Source organism: Mixophyes fleayi, unplaced genomic scaffold (assembly GCF_038048845.1).
Source record: "Mixophyes fleayi isolate aMixFle1 unplaced genomic scaffold, aMixFle1.hap1 Scaffold_63, whole genome shotgun sequence".
In the NCBI taxonomy this organism is placed as follows: Eukaryota; Metazoa; Chordata; class Amphibia; order Anura; family Limnodynastidae; genus Mixophyes; species Mixophyes fleayi.
This window is the reverse complement of record NW_027448333.1, coordinates 107,874-126,378: the sequence shown is the minus strand read 5'-3', so window position 1 is coordinate 126,378 and position 18,505 is coordinate 107,874. Positions and strand designations below refer to the sequence as shown.

At 47.9% G+C, this 18,505-nt stretch overlaps 1 pseudogene; it reads right to left on the bottom strand.

The window, feature by feature from the left end:
* The window catches only part of LOC142135151 (protein FAM47E-like), a 50,818-nt pseudogene that overhangs the window by 9,945 nt on the left and 22,368 nt on the right, over positions 1-18,505 (bottom strand).

Genomic DNA, 18,505 nt, shown 5'->3' with positions numbered 1-18,505 from the left:
AATACATAGAGCCATCCTCTGACCCCTGTGCAATACATAGAGCCATCCTCTGACCGCTGCACAATAAATAGAGCAATCCTCTGACCCCTGCACAATACATAGAGCTATGCTTTGACCCTGCACAACACAGAGAGCCATCCTCTGACCCTGTACAATACATAGAGCCATCCTCTGACCCTGCACAGCACAGAGAGCCATCCTCTGACCCCTGCACAATACAGAGGCCATCCTCTGACCCCTGCACAATACATAGAGCCATCATCTGACCCCTGCACAATACATAAAGTCATCTTCTGACCCCTGCACAATACAGATGCCATCCTCTGACCCCTGCACAATACATAGAGCCATCCTCTGACCCCTGCACAGCACAGAGAGACATCCTCTGACCCCTGCACAGCACAGAGAGACATCCTCTGACCCCTGTACAATACAGAGGCCATCCTCTGACCCCTGCACAATACAGAGAGCCATCCTCTGACCGCTGTGCAATACATAGAGCCATCCTCTGACCCCTGTGCAATACATAGAGCCATCCTCTGACCCCTGCACAATACATAGAGCCATCCTCTGACCCCTCCACAATACATAGAGCCATCCTCTGACCCCTGTGCAATACATAGAGCCATCCTCTGACCTCTGCACAATACATAGAGCCATCCTCTGACCCCTGCACAATACATAAAGCCTTCTTCACAATTCAAAGTGCCTTCTCCAATATCTGTAGAAAATAGAGCCTTTTAGTGAAACCTGCACCACACAAAAAATCTTCTAGTGACCCCTACACATGATAGAGAAATCCATAATAAAGGCAATCTTCATCTGACCGCTGCACAATAAATAGAGCCATCCTCTGACCCCTGCACAATACATAGAGCTATGCTTTGACCCTGCACAACACAGAGACCCATCCTCTGACCCTGTAAAATACATAGAGCCATCCTTTGACCCTGCACAGCACAGAGAGCCAACCTCTGACCCCTGCACAATACAGAGGCCATCCTCTGACCCCTGCACAATACATAGAGCCATCCTCTGACCCCTGCACAATACATAGAGCCATCCTCTGACCCTGTACAATACAGAGGCCATACTCTGACCCCTGCACAATACATAAAGCCATCCTCTGACCCCTGCACAGCACAGAGAGACATCCTCTGACCCCGGTACAATACATAGAGCCATCCTCTGACCCCTGTGCAATACATAGAGCCATCCTCTGACCCCTGCACAATACGTAGAGCCATCCTCTGGCCCCTCCACAATACATAGAGCCATCCTCTGACCCCTGTGCAATACATAGAGCCATCCTCTGACCCCTGCACAATACATAAAGCCTTCTTCAAAATTCAAAGAGCCTTCTCAAAACTCTGTAGAAAATAGAGCCTTTTAGTGAAACCTGCACCACACAAAAAATCTTCTAGTGACCCCTACACATGATAGAGAAATCCATAATAAAGACAATCTTCATCTGACCGCTGCACAATAAATAGAGCCATCCTCTGACCCCTGCACAATACATAGAGCTATGCTTTGACCCTGCACAACACAGAGAGCCATCCTCTGACCCTGTACAATACATAGAGCCATCCTCTGACCCTGCACAGCACAGAGAGCCATCCTCTGACCCCTGCACAATACAGAGGCCATCCTCTGACCCCTGCACAATACATCGAGCCATCCTCTGACCCTGTACAATACAGAGGCCATACTCTGACCCCTGCACAATACATAAAGCCATCCTCTGACCCCTGCACAGCACAGAGAGACATCCTCTGACCCCTGTACAATACAGAGGCCATCCTCTGACCCCTGTGCAATACATAGAGCCATCCTCTGACCCCTGCACAATACATAGAGCCATCCTCTAACCCCTCCACAATACATAGAGCCATCCTCTGACCCCTGTGCAATACATAGAGCCATCCTCTGACCCCTGCGCAATACATAAAGCCTTCTTCACAATTCAAAGAGCCTTCTCCAAACTCTGTAGAAAATAGAGCCTTTTAGTGAAACCTGCACCACACAAAAAATCCTCTAGTGACCCCTACACATGATAGAGAAATCCATAATAAAGACAATCTTCATCTGACCGCTGCACAATAAACAGAGCCATCCTCTGACCCCTGCACAATACAGAGGCCATCCTCTGACCCCTGCACAATACATCGAGCCATCCTCTGACCCCTGCACAATACATAGAGCCATCCTCTGACCCCTGTACAATACATAGAGCCATCCTCTGACCCTGCACAGCACAGAGAGCCATCCTCTGACCCCTGCACAATACAGAGGCCATCCTCTGACCCCTGCACAATACATCGAGCCATCCTCTGACCCTGTACAATACAGAGGCCATACTCTGACCCCTGCACAATACATAAAGCCATCCTCTGACCCCTGCACAGCACAGAGAGACATCCTCTGACCCCTGTACAATACAGAGGCCATCCTCTGACCACTGCACAATGCATAGAGCCATCCTCTGACCGCTGTGCAATACATAGAGCCATCCTCTGACCCCTGTGCAATACATAGAGCCATCCTCTGACCCCTGCACAATACATAGAGCCATCCTCTAACCCCTCCACAATACATAGAGCCATCCTCTGACCCCTGTGCAATACATAGAGCCATCCTCTGACCCCTGCGCAATACATAAAGCCTTCTTCACAATTCAAAGAGCCTTCTCCAAACTCTGTAGAAAATAGAGCCTTTTAGTGAAACCTGCACCACACAAAAAATCCTCTAGTGACCCCTACACATGATAGAGAAATCCATAATAAAGACAATCTTCATCTGACCGCTGCACAATAAACAGAGCCATCCTCTGACCCCTGCACAATACATAGAGCCATCCTCTGACCCTGCACAACACAGAGAGCCATCCTCTGACCCTGTACAATACATAGAGCCATCCTCTGACCCTGCACAGCACAGAGAGCCATCCTCTGACCCCTGCACAATACAGAGGCAATCCTCTGAACCCTTCACAATACATAGAGCCATCCTCTGACCCCTGCACAATACATAGAGCCATCAACTGACCCTGTACAATACAGAGGCCATCCTCTGACCCCTGCACAAAACATAAAGCCATCCTCTGACCGCTGCACAATAAATAGAGCAATCCTCTGACCCCTGCACAATACATAGAGCTATGCTTTGACCCTGCACAACACAGAGAGCCATCCTCTGACCCTGTACAATACATAGAGCCATCCTCTGACCCTGCACAGCACAGAGAGCCATCCTCTGACCCCTGCACAATACAGAGGCCATCCTCTGACCCCTGCACAATACATAGAGCCATCATCTGACCCCTGCACAATACATAAAGTCATCTTCTGACCCCTGCACAATACAGATGCCATCCTCTGACCCCTGCACAATACATAGAGCCATCCTCTGACCGCTGTGCAATACATAGAGCCATCCTCTGACCCCTGTGCAATACATAGAGCCATCCTCTGACCCCTGCACAATACATAGAGCCATCCTCTGACCCCTCCACAATACATAGAGCCATCCTCTGACCCCTGTGCAATACATAGAGCCATCCTCTGACCTCTGCACAATACATAGAGCCATCCTCTGACCCCTGCACAATACATAAAGCCTTCTTCACAATTCAAAGTGCCTTGTCCAATATCTGTAGAAAATAGAGCCTTTTAGTGAAACCTGCACCACACAAAAAATCTTCTAGTGATCCCTACACATGATAGAGAAATCCATAATAAAGGCAATCTTCATCTGACCGCTGCACAATAAATAGAGCCATCCTCTGACCCCTGCACAATACATAGAGCTATGCTTTGACCCTGCACAACACAGAGAGCCATCCTCTGACCCTGTAAAATACATAGAGCCATCCTTTGACCCTGCACAGCACAGAGAGCCAACCTCTGACCCCTGCACAATACAGAGGCCATCCTCTGACCCCTGCACAATACATAGAGCCATCATCTGACCCCTGCACAATATATAAAGCCATCTTCTGACCCCTGCACAATACAGAGGCCATCCTCTGACCCCTGCACAAAACATAAAGCCATCCTCTGACCGCTGCACAATAAATAGAGCAATCCTCTGACCCCTGCACAATACATAGAGCTATGCTTTGACCCTGCACAACACAGAGAGCCATCCTCTGACCCTGTACAATACATAGAGCCATCCTCTGACCCTGCACAGCACAGAGAGCCATCCTCTGACCCCTGCACAATACAGAGGCCATCCTCTGACCCCTGCACAATACATAGAGCCATCATCTGACCCCTGCACAATACATAAAGTCATCTTCTGACCCCTGCACAATACAGATGCCATCCTCTGACCCCTGCACAATACATAGAGCCATCCTCTGACCCCTGCACAGCACAGAGAGACATCCTCTGACCCCTGTACAATACAGAGGCCATCCTCTGACCCCTGCACAATACAGAGAGCCATCCTCTGACCGCTGTGCAATACATAGAGCCATCCTCTGACCCCTGTGCAATACATAGAGCCATCCTCTGACCCCTGCACAATACATAGAGCCATCCTCTGACCCCTCCACAATACATAGAGCCATCCTCTGACCCCTGTGCAATACATAGAGCCATCCTCTGACCTCTGCACAATACATAGAGCCATCCTCTGACCCCTGCACAATACATAAAGCCTTCTTCACAATTCAAAGTGCCTTGTCCAATATCTGTAGAAAATAGAGCCTTTTAGTGAAACCTGCACCACACAAAAAATCTTCTAGTGATCCCTACACATGATAGAGAAATCCATAATAAAGGCAATCTTCATCTGACCGCTGCACAATAAATAGAGCCATCCTCTGACCCCTGCACAATACATAGAGCTATGCTTTGACCCTGCACAACACAGAGAGCCATCCTCTGACCCTGTAAAATACATAGAGCCATCCTTTGACCCTGCACAGCACAGAGAGCCAACCTCTGACCCCTGCACAATACAGAGGCCATCCTCTGACCCCTGCACAATACATAGAGCCATCATCTGACCCCTGCACAATATATAAAGCCATCTTCTGACCCCTGCACAATACAGAGGCCATCCTCTGACCCCTGCACAATACATAGAGCCATCCTCTGACCCCTGCACAATACATAGAGCCATCCTCTGACCCTGTACAATACAGAGGCCATACTCTGACCCCTGCACAATACATAAAGCCATCCTCTGACCCCTGCACAGCACAGAGAGACATCCTCTGACCCCGGTACAATACATAGAGCCATCCTCTGACCCCTGTGCAATACATAGAGCCATCCTCTGACCCCTGCACAATACGTAGAGCCATCCTCTGGCCCCTCCACAATACATAGAGCCATCCTCTGACCCCTGTGCAATACATAGAGCCATCCTCTGACCCCTGCACAATACATAGAGCCATCCTCTGACCCCTGTGCAATACATAGAGCCATCCTCTGACCCCTGCACAATACGTAGAGCCATCCTCTGGCCCCTCCACAATACATAGAGCCATCCTCTGACCCCTGTGCAATACATAGAGCCATCCTCTGACCCCTGCACAATACATAGAGCCATCCTCTGACCCCTGCACAATACATAGAGCCATCCTCTGACCTCTGCACAATACATAAAGCCTTCTTCAAAATTCAAAGAGCCTTCTCAAAACTCTGTAGAAAATAGAGCCTTTTAGTGAAACCTGCACCACACAAAAAATCTTCTAGTGACCCCTACACATGATAGAGAAATCCATAATAAAGACAATCTTCATCTGACCGCTGCACAATAAATAGAGCCATCCTCTGACCCCTGCACAATACATAGAGCTATGCTTTGACCCTGCACAACACAGAGAGCCATCCTCTGACCCTGTACAATACATAGAGCCATCCTCTGACCCTGCACAGCACAGAGAGCCATCCTCTGACCCCTGCACAATACAGAGGCCATCCTCTGACCCCTGCACAATACATCGAGCCATCCTCTGACCCCTGCACAATACATAGAGCCATCCTCTGACCCTGTACAATACAGAGGCCATACTCTGACCCCTGCACAATACATAAAGCCATCCTCTGACCCCTGCACAGCACAGAGAGACATCCTCTGACCCCTGTACAATACAGAGGCCATCCTCTGACCACTGCACAATGCATAGAGCCATCCTCTGACCGCTGTGCAATACATAGAGCCATCCTCTGACCCCTGTGCAATACATAGAGCCATCCTCTGACCCCTGCACAATACATAGAGCCATCCTCTGACCCCTCCACATTACATAGAGCCATCCTCTGACCCCTGTGCAATACATAGAGCCATCCTCTGACCCCTGCGCAATACATAAAGCCTTCTTCATAATTCAAAGAGCCTTCTCCAAACTCTGTAGAAAATAGAGCCTTTTAGTGAAACCTGCACCACACAAAAAATCCTCTAGTGACCCCTACACATGATAGAGAAATCCATAATAAAGACAATCTTCATCTGACCGCTGCACAATAAACAGAGCCATCCTCTGACCCCTGCACAATACATAGAGCCATCCTCTGACCCTGCACAACACAGAGAGCCATCCTCTGACCCTGTACAATACATAGAGCCATCCTCTGACCCTGCACAGCACAGAGAGCCATCCTCTGACCCCTGCACAATACAGAGGCAATCCTCTGAACCCTTCACAATACATAGAGCCATCCTCTGACCCATGCACAATACATAGAGCCATCAACTGACCCTGTACAATACAGAGGCATCCTCTGACCCCTGCACAAAACATAAAGCCATCCTCTGACCGCTGTGCAATACATAGAGCCATCCTCTGACCCTGTGCAATACATAGAGCCATCCTCTGACCCCTGCACAATACATAGAGCCATCCTCTGACCCCTTCACAATACATAGAGCCATCCTCTGACCCCTGTGCAATACATAGAGCCATCCTCTGACCCCTGCACAATACATAGAGCCATCCTCTGACCCTGCACAGCACAGAGAGCCATCCTCTGACCCCTGCACAATACAGAGGCCATCCTGACCCCTGCACAATACATCGAGCCATCCTCTGACCCCTGCACAATACATAGAGCCATCCTCTGACCCCTGCACAATACATAAAGCCATCCTCTGACCCCTGCACAGCACAGAGAGACATCCTCTGACCCCTGTACAATACAGAGGCCATCCTCTGACCACTGCACAATACATAGAGCCATCCTCTGACCGCTGTGCAATACATAGAGCCATCCTCTGACCCCTGCACAATACATAGAGCCATCAACTGACACTGTACAATACAAAGGCCATCCTCTGACCCCTACACAAAACATAAAGCCATCCTCTGACCGCTGTGCAATACATAGAGCCATCCTCTGACCCCTGTGCAATACATAGAGCCATCCTCTGACCCCTGCACAATACATAGAGCCATCCTCTGACCCCTCCACAATACATAGAGCCATCCTCTGACCCCTGTGCAATACATAGAGCCATCCTCTGACCCCTGCACAATACATAGAGCCATCCTCTGACCCCTGCACAATACATAAAGCCTTCTTCGCAATTCAAAGAGCCTTCTCCAATATCTGTAGAAAATAGAGCCTTTTAGTGAAACCTGCACCACACAAAAAATCTTCTAGTGACCCCTACACATGATAGAGAAATCCATAATAAAGGCAATCTTCATCTGACCGCTGCACAATAAATAGAGCCATCCTCTGACCCCTGCACAATACATAGAGCTATGCTTTGACCCTGCACAACACAGAGAGCCATCCTCTGACCCTGTACAATACATAGAGCCATCCTCTGACCCTGCACAGCACAGAGAGCCAACCTCTGACCCCTGCACAATACAGAGGCCATCCTCTGACCCCTGCACAATACATAGAGCCATCATCTGACCCCTGCACAATACATAAAGCCATCTTCTGACCCCTGCACAATACAGAGGCCATCCTCTGACCCCTGCACAATACATAGAGCCATCCTCTGACCCCTGCACAATACATAGAGCCATCCTCTGATCCTGTACAATACAGAGGCCATACTCTGACCCCTGCACAATACATAAAGCCATCCTCTGACCCCTGCACAATACAGAGGCCATCCTCTGACCCCTGCACAATACATAGAGCCATCCTCTGACCCCTGCACAATACATAGAGCCATCCTCTGACCCTGTACAATACAGAGGCCATACTCTGACCCCTGCACAATACATAAAGCCATCCTCTGACGCCTGCACAATACATAGAGCCATCCTCTGACCCCTTCACAATACATAAAGCCTTCTTCACAATTCAAAGAGCCTTCTCCAATCTCTGTAGAAAATAGAGCCTTTTAGTGAAACCTGCAGCACACAAAAAATCTTCTAGTGACCCCTACACATGATAGAGAAATCCATAATAACGACAATCTTCATCTGACCGCTGCACAATAAATAGAGCTATGCTTTGACCCTGCACAACACAGAGAGCCATCCTCTTACCCTGTACAGCACAGAGAGCCATCCTCTGACCCCTGCACAATACAGAGGCCATCCTCTGACCCCTGCACAATACATAGAGCCATCCTCTGACCCCTGCACAATACATAGAGCCATCCTCTGACCCTGTACAATACAGAGGCCATCCTCTGACCCCTGCACAATAAATAAAGCCATCCTTTGACCCCTGCAAAGCACAGAGAGACATCCTCTGACCCCTGTACAATACAGAGGCCATCCTCTGACCCCTGCACAATACATAGACCCATCCTCTGACCGCTGTGCAATACATAGAGCCATTCTCTGACCCCTGCACAATACATAGAGCCATCCTCTGACCCCTCCACAATACATAGAGCCATCCTCTGACCCCTGTGCAATACATAGAGCAATCCTCTGACCCCTGCACAAAACATAGAGCCATCCTCTGACCCCTGTGTAATACATAGAGCAATCCTCTGACCCCTGCACAAAACATAGAGCCATCCTCTGACCCCTGCACAATACATAAAGCCTTCTTCACAATTCAAAGAGCCTTCTCCAATCTCTGTAGAAAATAGAGCCTTTTAGTGAAACCTGCACCACACAAAAAATCTTCTAGTGATCCCTACACATGATAGAGAAATCCATAATAAAGACAATCTTCATTTGACCGCTGCACAATAAATAGAGCCATCCTCTGACCCCTGCACAATACATAGAGCTATGCTTTGACCCTGCACAACACAGAGAGCCATCCTCTGACCCTGTACAATACATAGAGCCATCCTCTGACCCTGCACAGCACAGAGAGCCATCCTCTGACCCCTGCACAATACAGAGGCCATCCTCTGACCCCTGCACAATATATAGAGCCATCATCTGACCCCTGCACAATACATAAAGCCATCTTCTGACCCCTGCACAATACAGAGGCCATCCTCTGACCCCTGCACAATACATAGAGCCATCCTCTGACCCCTGCACAATACATAGAGCCATCCTCTGACCCTGTACAATACAGAGGCCATACTCTGACCCCTGCACAATACATAAAGCCATCCTCTGACCCCTGCACAGCACAGACAGACATCCTCTGACCCCTGTACAATACAGAGGCCATCCTCTGACCCCTGCACAATACATAGAGCCATCCTCTGACCGCTGTGCAATACATAGAGCCATCCTCTGACCCCTGTGCAATACATAGAGCCATCCTCTGACCCCTGCACAATACATAGAGCCATCCTCTGGCCCCTCCACAATACATAGAGTTATCCTCTGACCCCTGTGCAATACATAGAGCCATCCTCTGACCCCTGCACAATACATAGAGCCATCCTCTGACCCCTGCACAATATATAAAGCCTTCTTCACAATTCAAAGAGCCTTCTCCAATCTCTGTAGAAAATAGAGCCTTTTAGTGAAACCTGCACCACACAAAAAATCTTCTAGTGACCCCTACACATGATAGAGAAATCCATAATAAAGACAATCTCCATCTGACCGCTGTACAATAAATAGAGCCATCCTCTGACCCCTGCACAATAAATAGAGCTATGCTTTGACCCTGCACAACACAGAGAGCCATCCTCTGACCCTGTACAATACATAGAGCCTTCCTCTGACCCTGCACAGCACAGAGAGCCATCCTCTGACCCCTGCACAATACAGAGGCCATCCTCTGACCCCTGCACAATACATATAGCCATCATCTGACCCCTGCACAATACATAAAGCCATCTTCTGACCCCTGCACAATACAGAGGCCATCTTCTGACCCCTGCACAATACATAGAGCCATTCTCTGACCCCTGCACAATACATAGAGCCATCCTCTGACCCTGTACAATACAGAGGCCATACTCTGACTTCTGCACAATACATAAAGCCATCCTCTGACCCCTGCACAGCACAGAGAGACATCCTCTGACCCCTGTACAATACAGAGGCCATCCTCTGACCCCTGCACAATACATAGAGCCATCCTCTGACCGCTGTGCAATACATAGATCCATCCTCTGACCCCTGTGCAATACATAGAGCCATCCTCTGACCCCTGCACAATACATAGAGCCATCCTCTGACCCCTCCACAATACATAGAGCCATCCTCTGACCCCTCCACATTACATAAAGCAATCCTCTGACCCCTGCACAATACATAAAGCCTTCTTCTGACCGCTGCACAGCACAGAGAGCCTTCCTCTGACCCCTGCACAACACAGGGAGCCATCCTCTGCTCCCTGCACAATACAGAGTGATGTATTTTGATACGATAATTTTCACTAAAACATTCCTGGGCTTAAATGTATCAAGCTACGAGAAAGTTTCTGGCAGGTTTGAAAAGTGGAGATGTTGCCTATAGCAACCTTTCAGATTCTAGCTGTCATTTATTTAGAACATTCTACAAAATCATAGCTAGAATCTGATTGGTCCAAGCCAGCCGTGGGTGTCAGGACATGTTGGCACTTGTGGTTCTCCAAGCGCCAACATGCCCTGGCTGCCGTGGGTATGCTGGTGCTTGTAGTTATACAAGTAGCAGCATGCCCACACTATTTAGAGCAACCTGGCTGGCTGGGACTTGTAGCTCCACAAAACAAAATGGCATCTGTTTTTTTACATTTATATTGGCGTTATTACCCTACACCCACCGCCCAGATTTGTAGGAAGAGCCCTAGTGCTATCAGCACTGGGCTGAGTGTCCCTAGGGGGGGCCCACTCGTTTTTTCGGCAGACCCCACTCCCTAGGGAATCCAGCCCAGGGCAGGGGACCCCACAATACAGAGGCCATCCTCTGACCCCTGCACAATACATAGAGCCATCCTCTCACCCCTGCACAAAACATAGAGCCATCTTCTGACCCCTGCACAATACAGAGGCCATCTTCTGACCCCTGCACAATACATAGAGCCATCCTCTGACCCCTGCACAATACATAGAGCCATCCTCTAACCCTGTACAATACAGAGGCCATACTCTGACTTCTGCACAATACATAAAGTCATCATCTGACCCCTGCACAGCACAGAGAGACATCCTCTGACCCCTGTACAATACAGAGGCCATCCTCTGACCCCTGCACAATACATAGAGCCATCCTCTGACCGCTGTGCAATACATAGAGGCATCCTCTGACCCCTGTGCAATACATAGAGCCATCCTCTGACCCCTGCACAATACATAGAGCCATCCTCTGGCCCCTCCACAATACATAGAGCCATCCTCTGACCCCTCCACTATACTTAAAGCCATCCTCTGACCCCTCCACATTACATAAAGCCATCCTCTGACCCCTGCACAATACATAAAGCCTTCTTCTGACCCCTGCACAGCAGAGAGAGCCTTCCTCTGACCCCTGCACAACACAGGGAGCCATCCTCTGCTAGAATCTGATTGGTCCAAGCCAGCCGTGGGTGTCAGGACATGTTGGCACTTGTGGTTCTCCAAGCGCCAACATGCCCTGGCTGCCGTGGGTATGCTGGTGCTTGTAGTTATACAAGTAGCAGCATGCCCACACTATTTAGAGCAACCTGGCTGGCTGGGACTTGTAGCTCCACAAAACAAAATGGCATCTGTTTTTTACATTTATATTGGCGTTATTACCCTACACCCACCGCCCAGATTTGTAGGAAGAGCCCTAGTGCTATCAGCACTGGGCTGGGTGTCCCTAGGGGGGGCCCGCTCGTTTTTTCGGCAGACCCCACTCCCTAGGGAATCCAGCCCAGGGCAGGGGACCCCACAATACAGAGGCCATCCTCTGACCCCTGCACAATACATAGAGCCATCCTCTCACCCCTGCACAATACATAGAGCCATCTTCTGACCCCTGCACAATACATAGAGCCATCCTCTGACCCCTGCACAATACAGAGGCCATCATCTGACCACTGCACAATACATAAAGCCATCCTCTGACCCCTGCACAGCACAGAGAGCCATCCTCTGACCCTTGTACAATACAGAGGCCATCCTCTGACCCCTGCACAATACATAGAGTCATCCTCTGACCACTGCACCGCACAGAGAGCCATCCTCTGACCTTGTACAATACAGAGGCCATCCTCTGACCCTGCACAATACATAGAGCCATCCGCTGACCCCTGCACAATACAGAGAGCCATACTCTGACCCCTGCACAATACATAAAGCCATCCTCTGACCCCTGCACAGCACAGAGAGACATCCTCTGACCCCTGTACAATACAGAGGCCATCCTCTGACCCCTGCACAATACATAGAGCCATCCTCTGACCGCTGTGCAATACATAGAGCCATCCTCTGATCCCTGTGCAATATATAGAGCTATCCTCTGACCCCTGCACAATACATAGAGCCATCCTCTGACCCCTGCACAATACATAGAGCCATCCTCTGACCCTGTACAATACAGAGGCCATCCTCTGACCCCTGCACAATAAATAGAGCCATCCTCTGACCCCTGCACAATACATAGAGACATCCTCTGACCCCTGTACAATACAGAGGCCATCCTCTGACCCCTGCACAATACATAGACCCATCCTCTGACCGCTGTGCAATACATAGAGCCATTCTCTGACCCCTGTGCAATACATAGAGCCATCCTCTGACCCCTGCACAATACATAGAGCCATCCTCTGACCCCTCCACAATACATAGAGCCATCCTCTGACCCCTGTGCAATACATAGAGCAATCCTCTGACCCCTGCACAAAACATAGAGCCATCCTCTGACCCCTGCACAATACATAAAGCCTTCTTCAAAATTCAAAGAGCCTTCTCCAATCTCTGTAGAAAATAGAGCCTTTTAGTGAAACCTGCACCACACAAAAAATCTTCTAGTGACCCCTACACATGATAGAGAAATCCATAATAAAGACAATCTTCATTTGACCGCTGCACAATAAATAGAGCTATGCTTTGACCCCTGCACAATACATAGAGCTATGCTTTGACCCTGCACAACACAGAGAGCCATCCTCTGACCCTGTACAATACATAGAGCCATCCTCTGACCCTGCACAGCACAGAGAGCCATCCTCTGACCCCTGCACAATACAGAGGCCATCCTCTGACCCCTGCACAATATATAGAGCCATCATCTGACCCCTGCACAATACATAAAGCCATCTTCTGACCCCTGCACAATACAGAGGCCATCCTCTGACCCCTGCACAATACATAGAGCCATCCTCTGACCCCTGCACAATACATAGAGCCATCCTCTGACCCTGTACAATACAGAGGCCATACTCTGACCCCTGCACAATACATAAAGCCATCCTCTGACCCCTGCACAGCACAGACAGACATCCTCTGACCCCTGTACAATACAGAGGCCATCCTCTGACCCCTGCACAATACATAGAGCCATCCTCTGACCGCTGTGCAATACATAGAGCCATCCTCTGACCCCTGTGCAATACATAGAGCCATCCTCTGACCCCTGCACAATACATAGAGCCATCCTCTGACCCCTGCACAATACATAGAGCCATCCTCTGACCCCTGTGCAATACATAGAGCCATCCTCTGACCCCTGCACAATACATAGAGCCATCCTCTGACCCCTGCACAATATATAAAGCCTTCTTCACAATTCAAACAGCCTTCTCCAATCTCTGTAGAAAATAGAGCCTTTTAGTGAAACCTGCACCACACAAAAAATCTTCTAGTGACCCCTACACATGATAGAGAAATCCATAATAAAGACAATCTCCATCTGACCGCTGCACAATAAATAGAGCCATCCTCTGACCCCTGCACAATACATAGAGCTATGCTTTGACCCTGCACAACACAGAGAGCCATCCTCTGACCCTGTACAATACATAGAGCCTTCCTCTGACCCTGCACAGCACAGAGAGCCATCCTCTGACCCCTGCACAATACATAGAGCTATGCTTTGACCCTGCACAATACAGAGGCCATCCTCTGACCCCTGCACAATACATATAGCCATCATCTGACCCCTGCACAATACATAAAGCCATCTTCTGACCCCTGCACAATACAGAGGCCATCTTCTGACCCCTGCACAATACATAGAGCCATTCTCTGACCCCTGCACAATACATAGAGCCATCCTCTGACCTTGTACAATACAGAGGCCATACTCTGACTTCTGCACAATACATAAAGCCATCCTCTGACCCCTGCACAGCACAGAGAGACATCCTCTGACCCCTGTACAATACAGAGGCCATCCTCTGACCCCTGCACAATACATAGAGCCATCCTCTGACCGCTGTGCAATACATAGAGCCATCCTCTGACCCCTGTGCAATACATAGAGCCATCCTCTGACCCCTGCACAATACATAGAGCCATCCTCTGACCCCTTCACAATACATAAAGCCTTCTTCACAATTCAAAGAGCCTTCTCCAATCTCTGTAGAAAATAGAGCCTTTTAGTGAAACCTGCACCACACAAAAAATCTTCTAGTGACCCCTACACATGATAGAGAAATCCATAATAAAGACAATCTTCATCTGACCGCTGCACAATAAATAGAGCTATGCTTTGACCCTGCACAACACAGAGAGCCATCCTCTTACCCTGTACAGCACAGAGAGCCATCCTCTGACCCCTGCACAATACAGAGGCCATCCTCTGACCCCTGCACAATACATAGAGCCATCCTCTGACCGCTGTGCAATACATAGAGCCATCCTCTGACCCCTGTGCAATACATAGAGCCATCCTCTGACCCCTGCACAATACATAGAGCCATCCTCTGGCCCCTCCACAATACATAGAGCCATCCTCTGACCCCTCCACTATACTTAGAGCCATCCTCTGACCCCTCCACATTACATAAAGCCATCCTCTGACCCCTGCACAATACATAAAGCCTTCTTCTGACCCCTGCACAGCACAGAGAGCCTTCCTCTGACCCCTGCACAACACAGGGAGCCATCCTCTGCTCCCTGCACAATACAGAGTGATTTATTTTGATACGATAATTTTCACTAAAACATTCCTGGGCTTAAATGTATCAAGCTAGTGAGTTTCTGGCAGGTTTGAAAAGTGGAGATGTTGCCTATAGCAACCTATCAGATTCTAGCTGTCATTTATTTAGAACATTCTACAAAATCATAGCTAGAATCTGATTGGTCCCAGCAAGCTGTGGGTGTCAGGACATGTTGGCACTTGTGGTTCTCCAAGTGCCAACATGCCCTGGGTATGCTGGTGCTTGTAGTTATATAAGTAGCAGCATGCCCACACTATTTAGGGCAACCTGGCTGGCTGGGACTTGTAGCTCCACAAAACAAAATGGCGTCTGTTTTTTTACATTTATATCGGCGTTATTACCCTACACCCACCGCCCAGATTTGTAGGAAGAGCTCTAGTGCTATCAGCACTGGGCTGGGTGTCCCTAGGGGGGGCCCATTGTTTTTTTCGGCAGACCCCACTCCCTAGGGAATCCAGCCCAGCGCAGGGGACCCCACGCAAATTATTCCCCCGATTTTCACGGAACAAGCAGTAGGCTGGCAGCACTAGGGTTAAAAGTGAATTTGTTTTTAATTCACCGCAGGAAACTGAGCACTTTTAAATTTCCCGCCCCTCAGCTCAGTGCAGTGAATAAATTAACTGACGTCACTGAGGGGGAGGGAAGTTTAAACAGTCTCTGTAACACAGCTCTGGCACTGCTCAGAGAGATTAATAAACTGTGAAATGAGAGTGGTGCCAGGGCTAATACTAGTATAGTGTGCCCCCTCTCAGTCCCAAAACCCCAGCCACCCTCCCTCTCCCCCCCAAATGTGGCTAATTTCTCCTGCTCACAGAATATTTTTTCTTAGCGAAAGGTCAGTCAGCCATGTTTGTGCTCTCAAGTGAAGCCATTTTCAGTACACCCAGCACAAGACTCTATCTGACATGCGCAACGTTATGAACTTTTCTGAAATCCCCTATCTTTAAAATGGGGCATGTTTTACCAAATTGTAAAAAAACTGTAACAAACTTGTGAACCCTCAAAGGCACTCCTCAGCCCTAATAGCTTTCTAACAAAACTTACCACGTGTTTTTAAACACCCTGTACACCGAGTTACACTCTCCCAAAAAAACAGAAAAACTTCGACTTTTGCAAAACAGGAAGTGGAACTTTTTTTTGAACTTTAGATTGTTCCTAAATTGTCATTTTTTATTCTTTTTTTCTAAAATTTCACATGCGGCACCTGTGGATAGTTCTCCATTCGCATGCCAAATTTCAGTTTAATAGCTTTAATACGTTTTAACATGTAGACCCTCAAACACCTTGCCCACCCTCTCACAAATTTCCAATGGGAAAATGACGTTTTTTACATGTAACCTTAATATAAGGGCACGACTGTGCCCTTATAATATACATATATATATATATATATATATATATATATATATATATATATTTTAGAAAATAAACAGATAAAAGATAAAAACCCTTTGTTAATTTTGCTGGTTGTTTATTTAGGAATTTAGGAATCTACTCAGTCTCTATCCTGGGTAGTCCTATCAGAATACCACTCTCCCCAACAATAATATTACAGTCCTGTATGTGAAAGATAGAATTAACAATTTACAATCACATAATACACACAAATGCTTTGCTATATTCTAGCTGTGTAGAACCTACAGAAAGAGGAGAGGCAGAGTGGGCAGGGTGCTGCATAAAATGTCTCCAGCTAAGAAAAATGTCTTCGCGGCAGGAAGTGCCTGTGAGGAAGGGGATGCCTAAAATGAAATCTTTCTTTCTATACACTATATGTGATCTCCCGTGCCTAACCAAAAAATTGGCCACCGAGATCTAAATAGCGGCGCACACTATGTTAAAGTGCCCAGGATGTGTGCCCTATGTAACAGCTTCCTCGCCTCCTAGAGAGTGCGAGCGTTGCTTATCCCCTCATCACTCGTTGTCTAGGGGATCTTGCCGGCAAGGGATCCGGCCGGGGAGGAGAGGTTGCTACAACTTCACTCCTTGGTACTTGTCTGGAGCTGTGGGCATGGGAAATTTAAAAAAATAAGTTCCCGTTTTCAGTATAACTGCCCCTTGCCTAGGAAGAATGCCGGCAAGAAGGTGCTCAGTAAGAGAGCTGAGCTTCTACTTGGACCTGGAGTGAGCAGAGCATAAGTCTTATTCACTCCCCTGGGTCTTAGTATGAGTCCCGCGAAGCACCTGTAGGGAAATAAACATAAAAACATGAAATATCTACCACTAACTCAGTATAGGCAGGAGCCTATACTGAAGTGACCTTTACTCCTTAGTCACTTAACGTAAACTGAGGAAACTGCAGTGGAGGAGGGGCATAGTAGGGGAGGAGACTACAGACCAAACAAGTTTTAAAGTGACAAGACTCCTGGACCCACTACTATACCCCAAGGTCTCGCAGTGTCCCTCAATGGCAGGATAGAGAAATGTGTTACTGCAGAGCAGAAGGAAGGCAAATGAATTCATGGAGGGGCATGGTTCACACCCTATGTATCCTGGCTACACCCACTACATGGGATAGGCAAGCCCACACTGGTGTCACACCTACCACACTTCTGTCCCCATTTGCCCTTTTTAACAATGTTGATAGTTATAATTTAGTTAAAGTGAATTACATTTCATTTAGGTACAAACACTGGAAATATATGTTTTTTTGTGTGCAAGATACCTTTTGGCTAAGCCTCATTGTTGAATGCATGCTTTTGACTTTCTTTTCTACATCTGGATCTGTTAATGGCTCGTTGATTTTCAGCTTCTTCCATGTTTTAGGATCAAGATACCAAGCTCCGTATACTACCCGCATGGGTACTAAGTGGACTCCTTTGAAAGGAAATAGAGATGTTAGACAGTTTCATCTTTACAAATATATTTATAAGATATGTGACGAATCAAAACAAGAATTAAAAGTAAACAACAAAAACGGGATCCCTAAATAACATTTTACACTACACCTACATAATTTGTGGTCAAATATGTTACTTCTCAAAATCTAGAAAAAATGTCTACAATCTTGTAATATATGTGTTTGGAATATTTATGTTTTTAAAAACCAAGGTGAAGTCCTGTGTCACGCAAGTCATATTATTTCCATTATGTTCTGCTTAATGGAC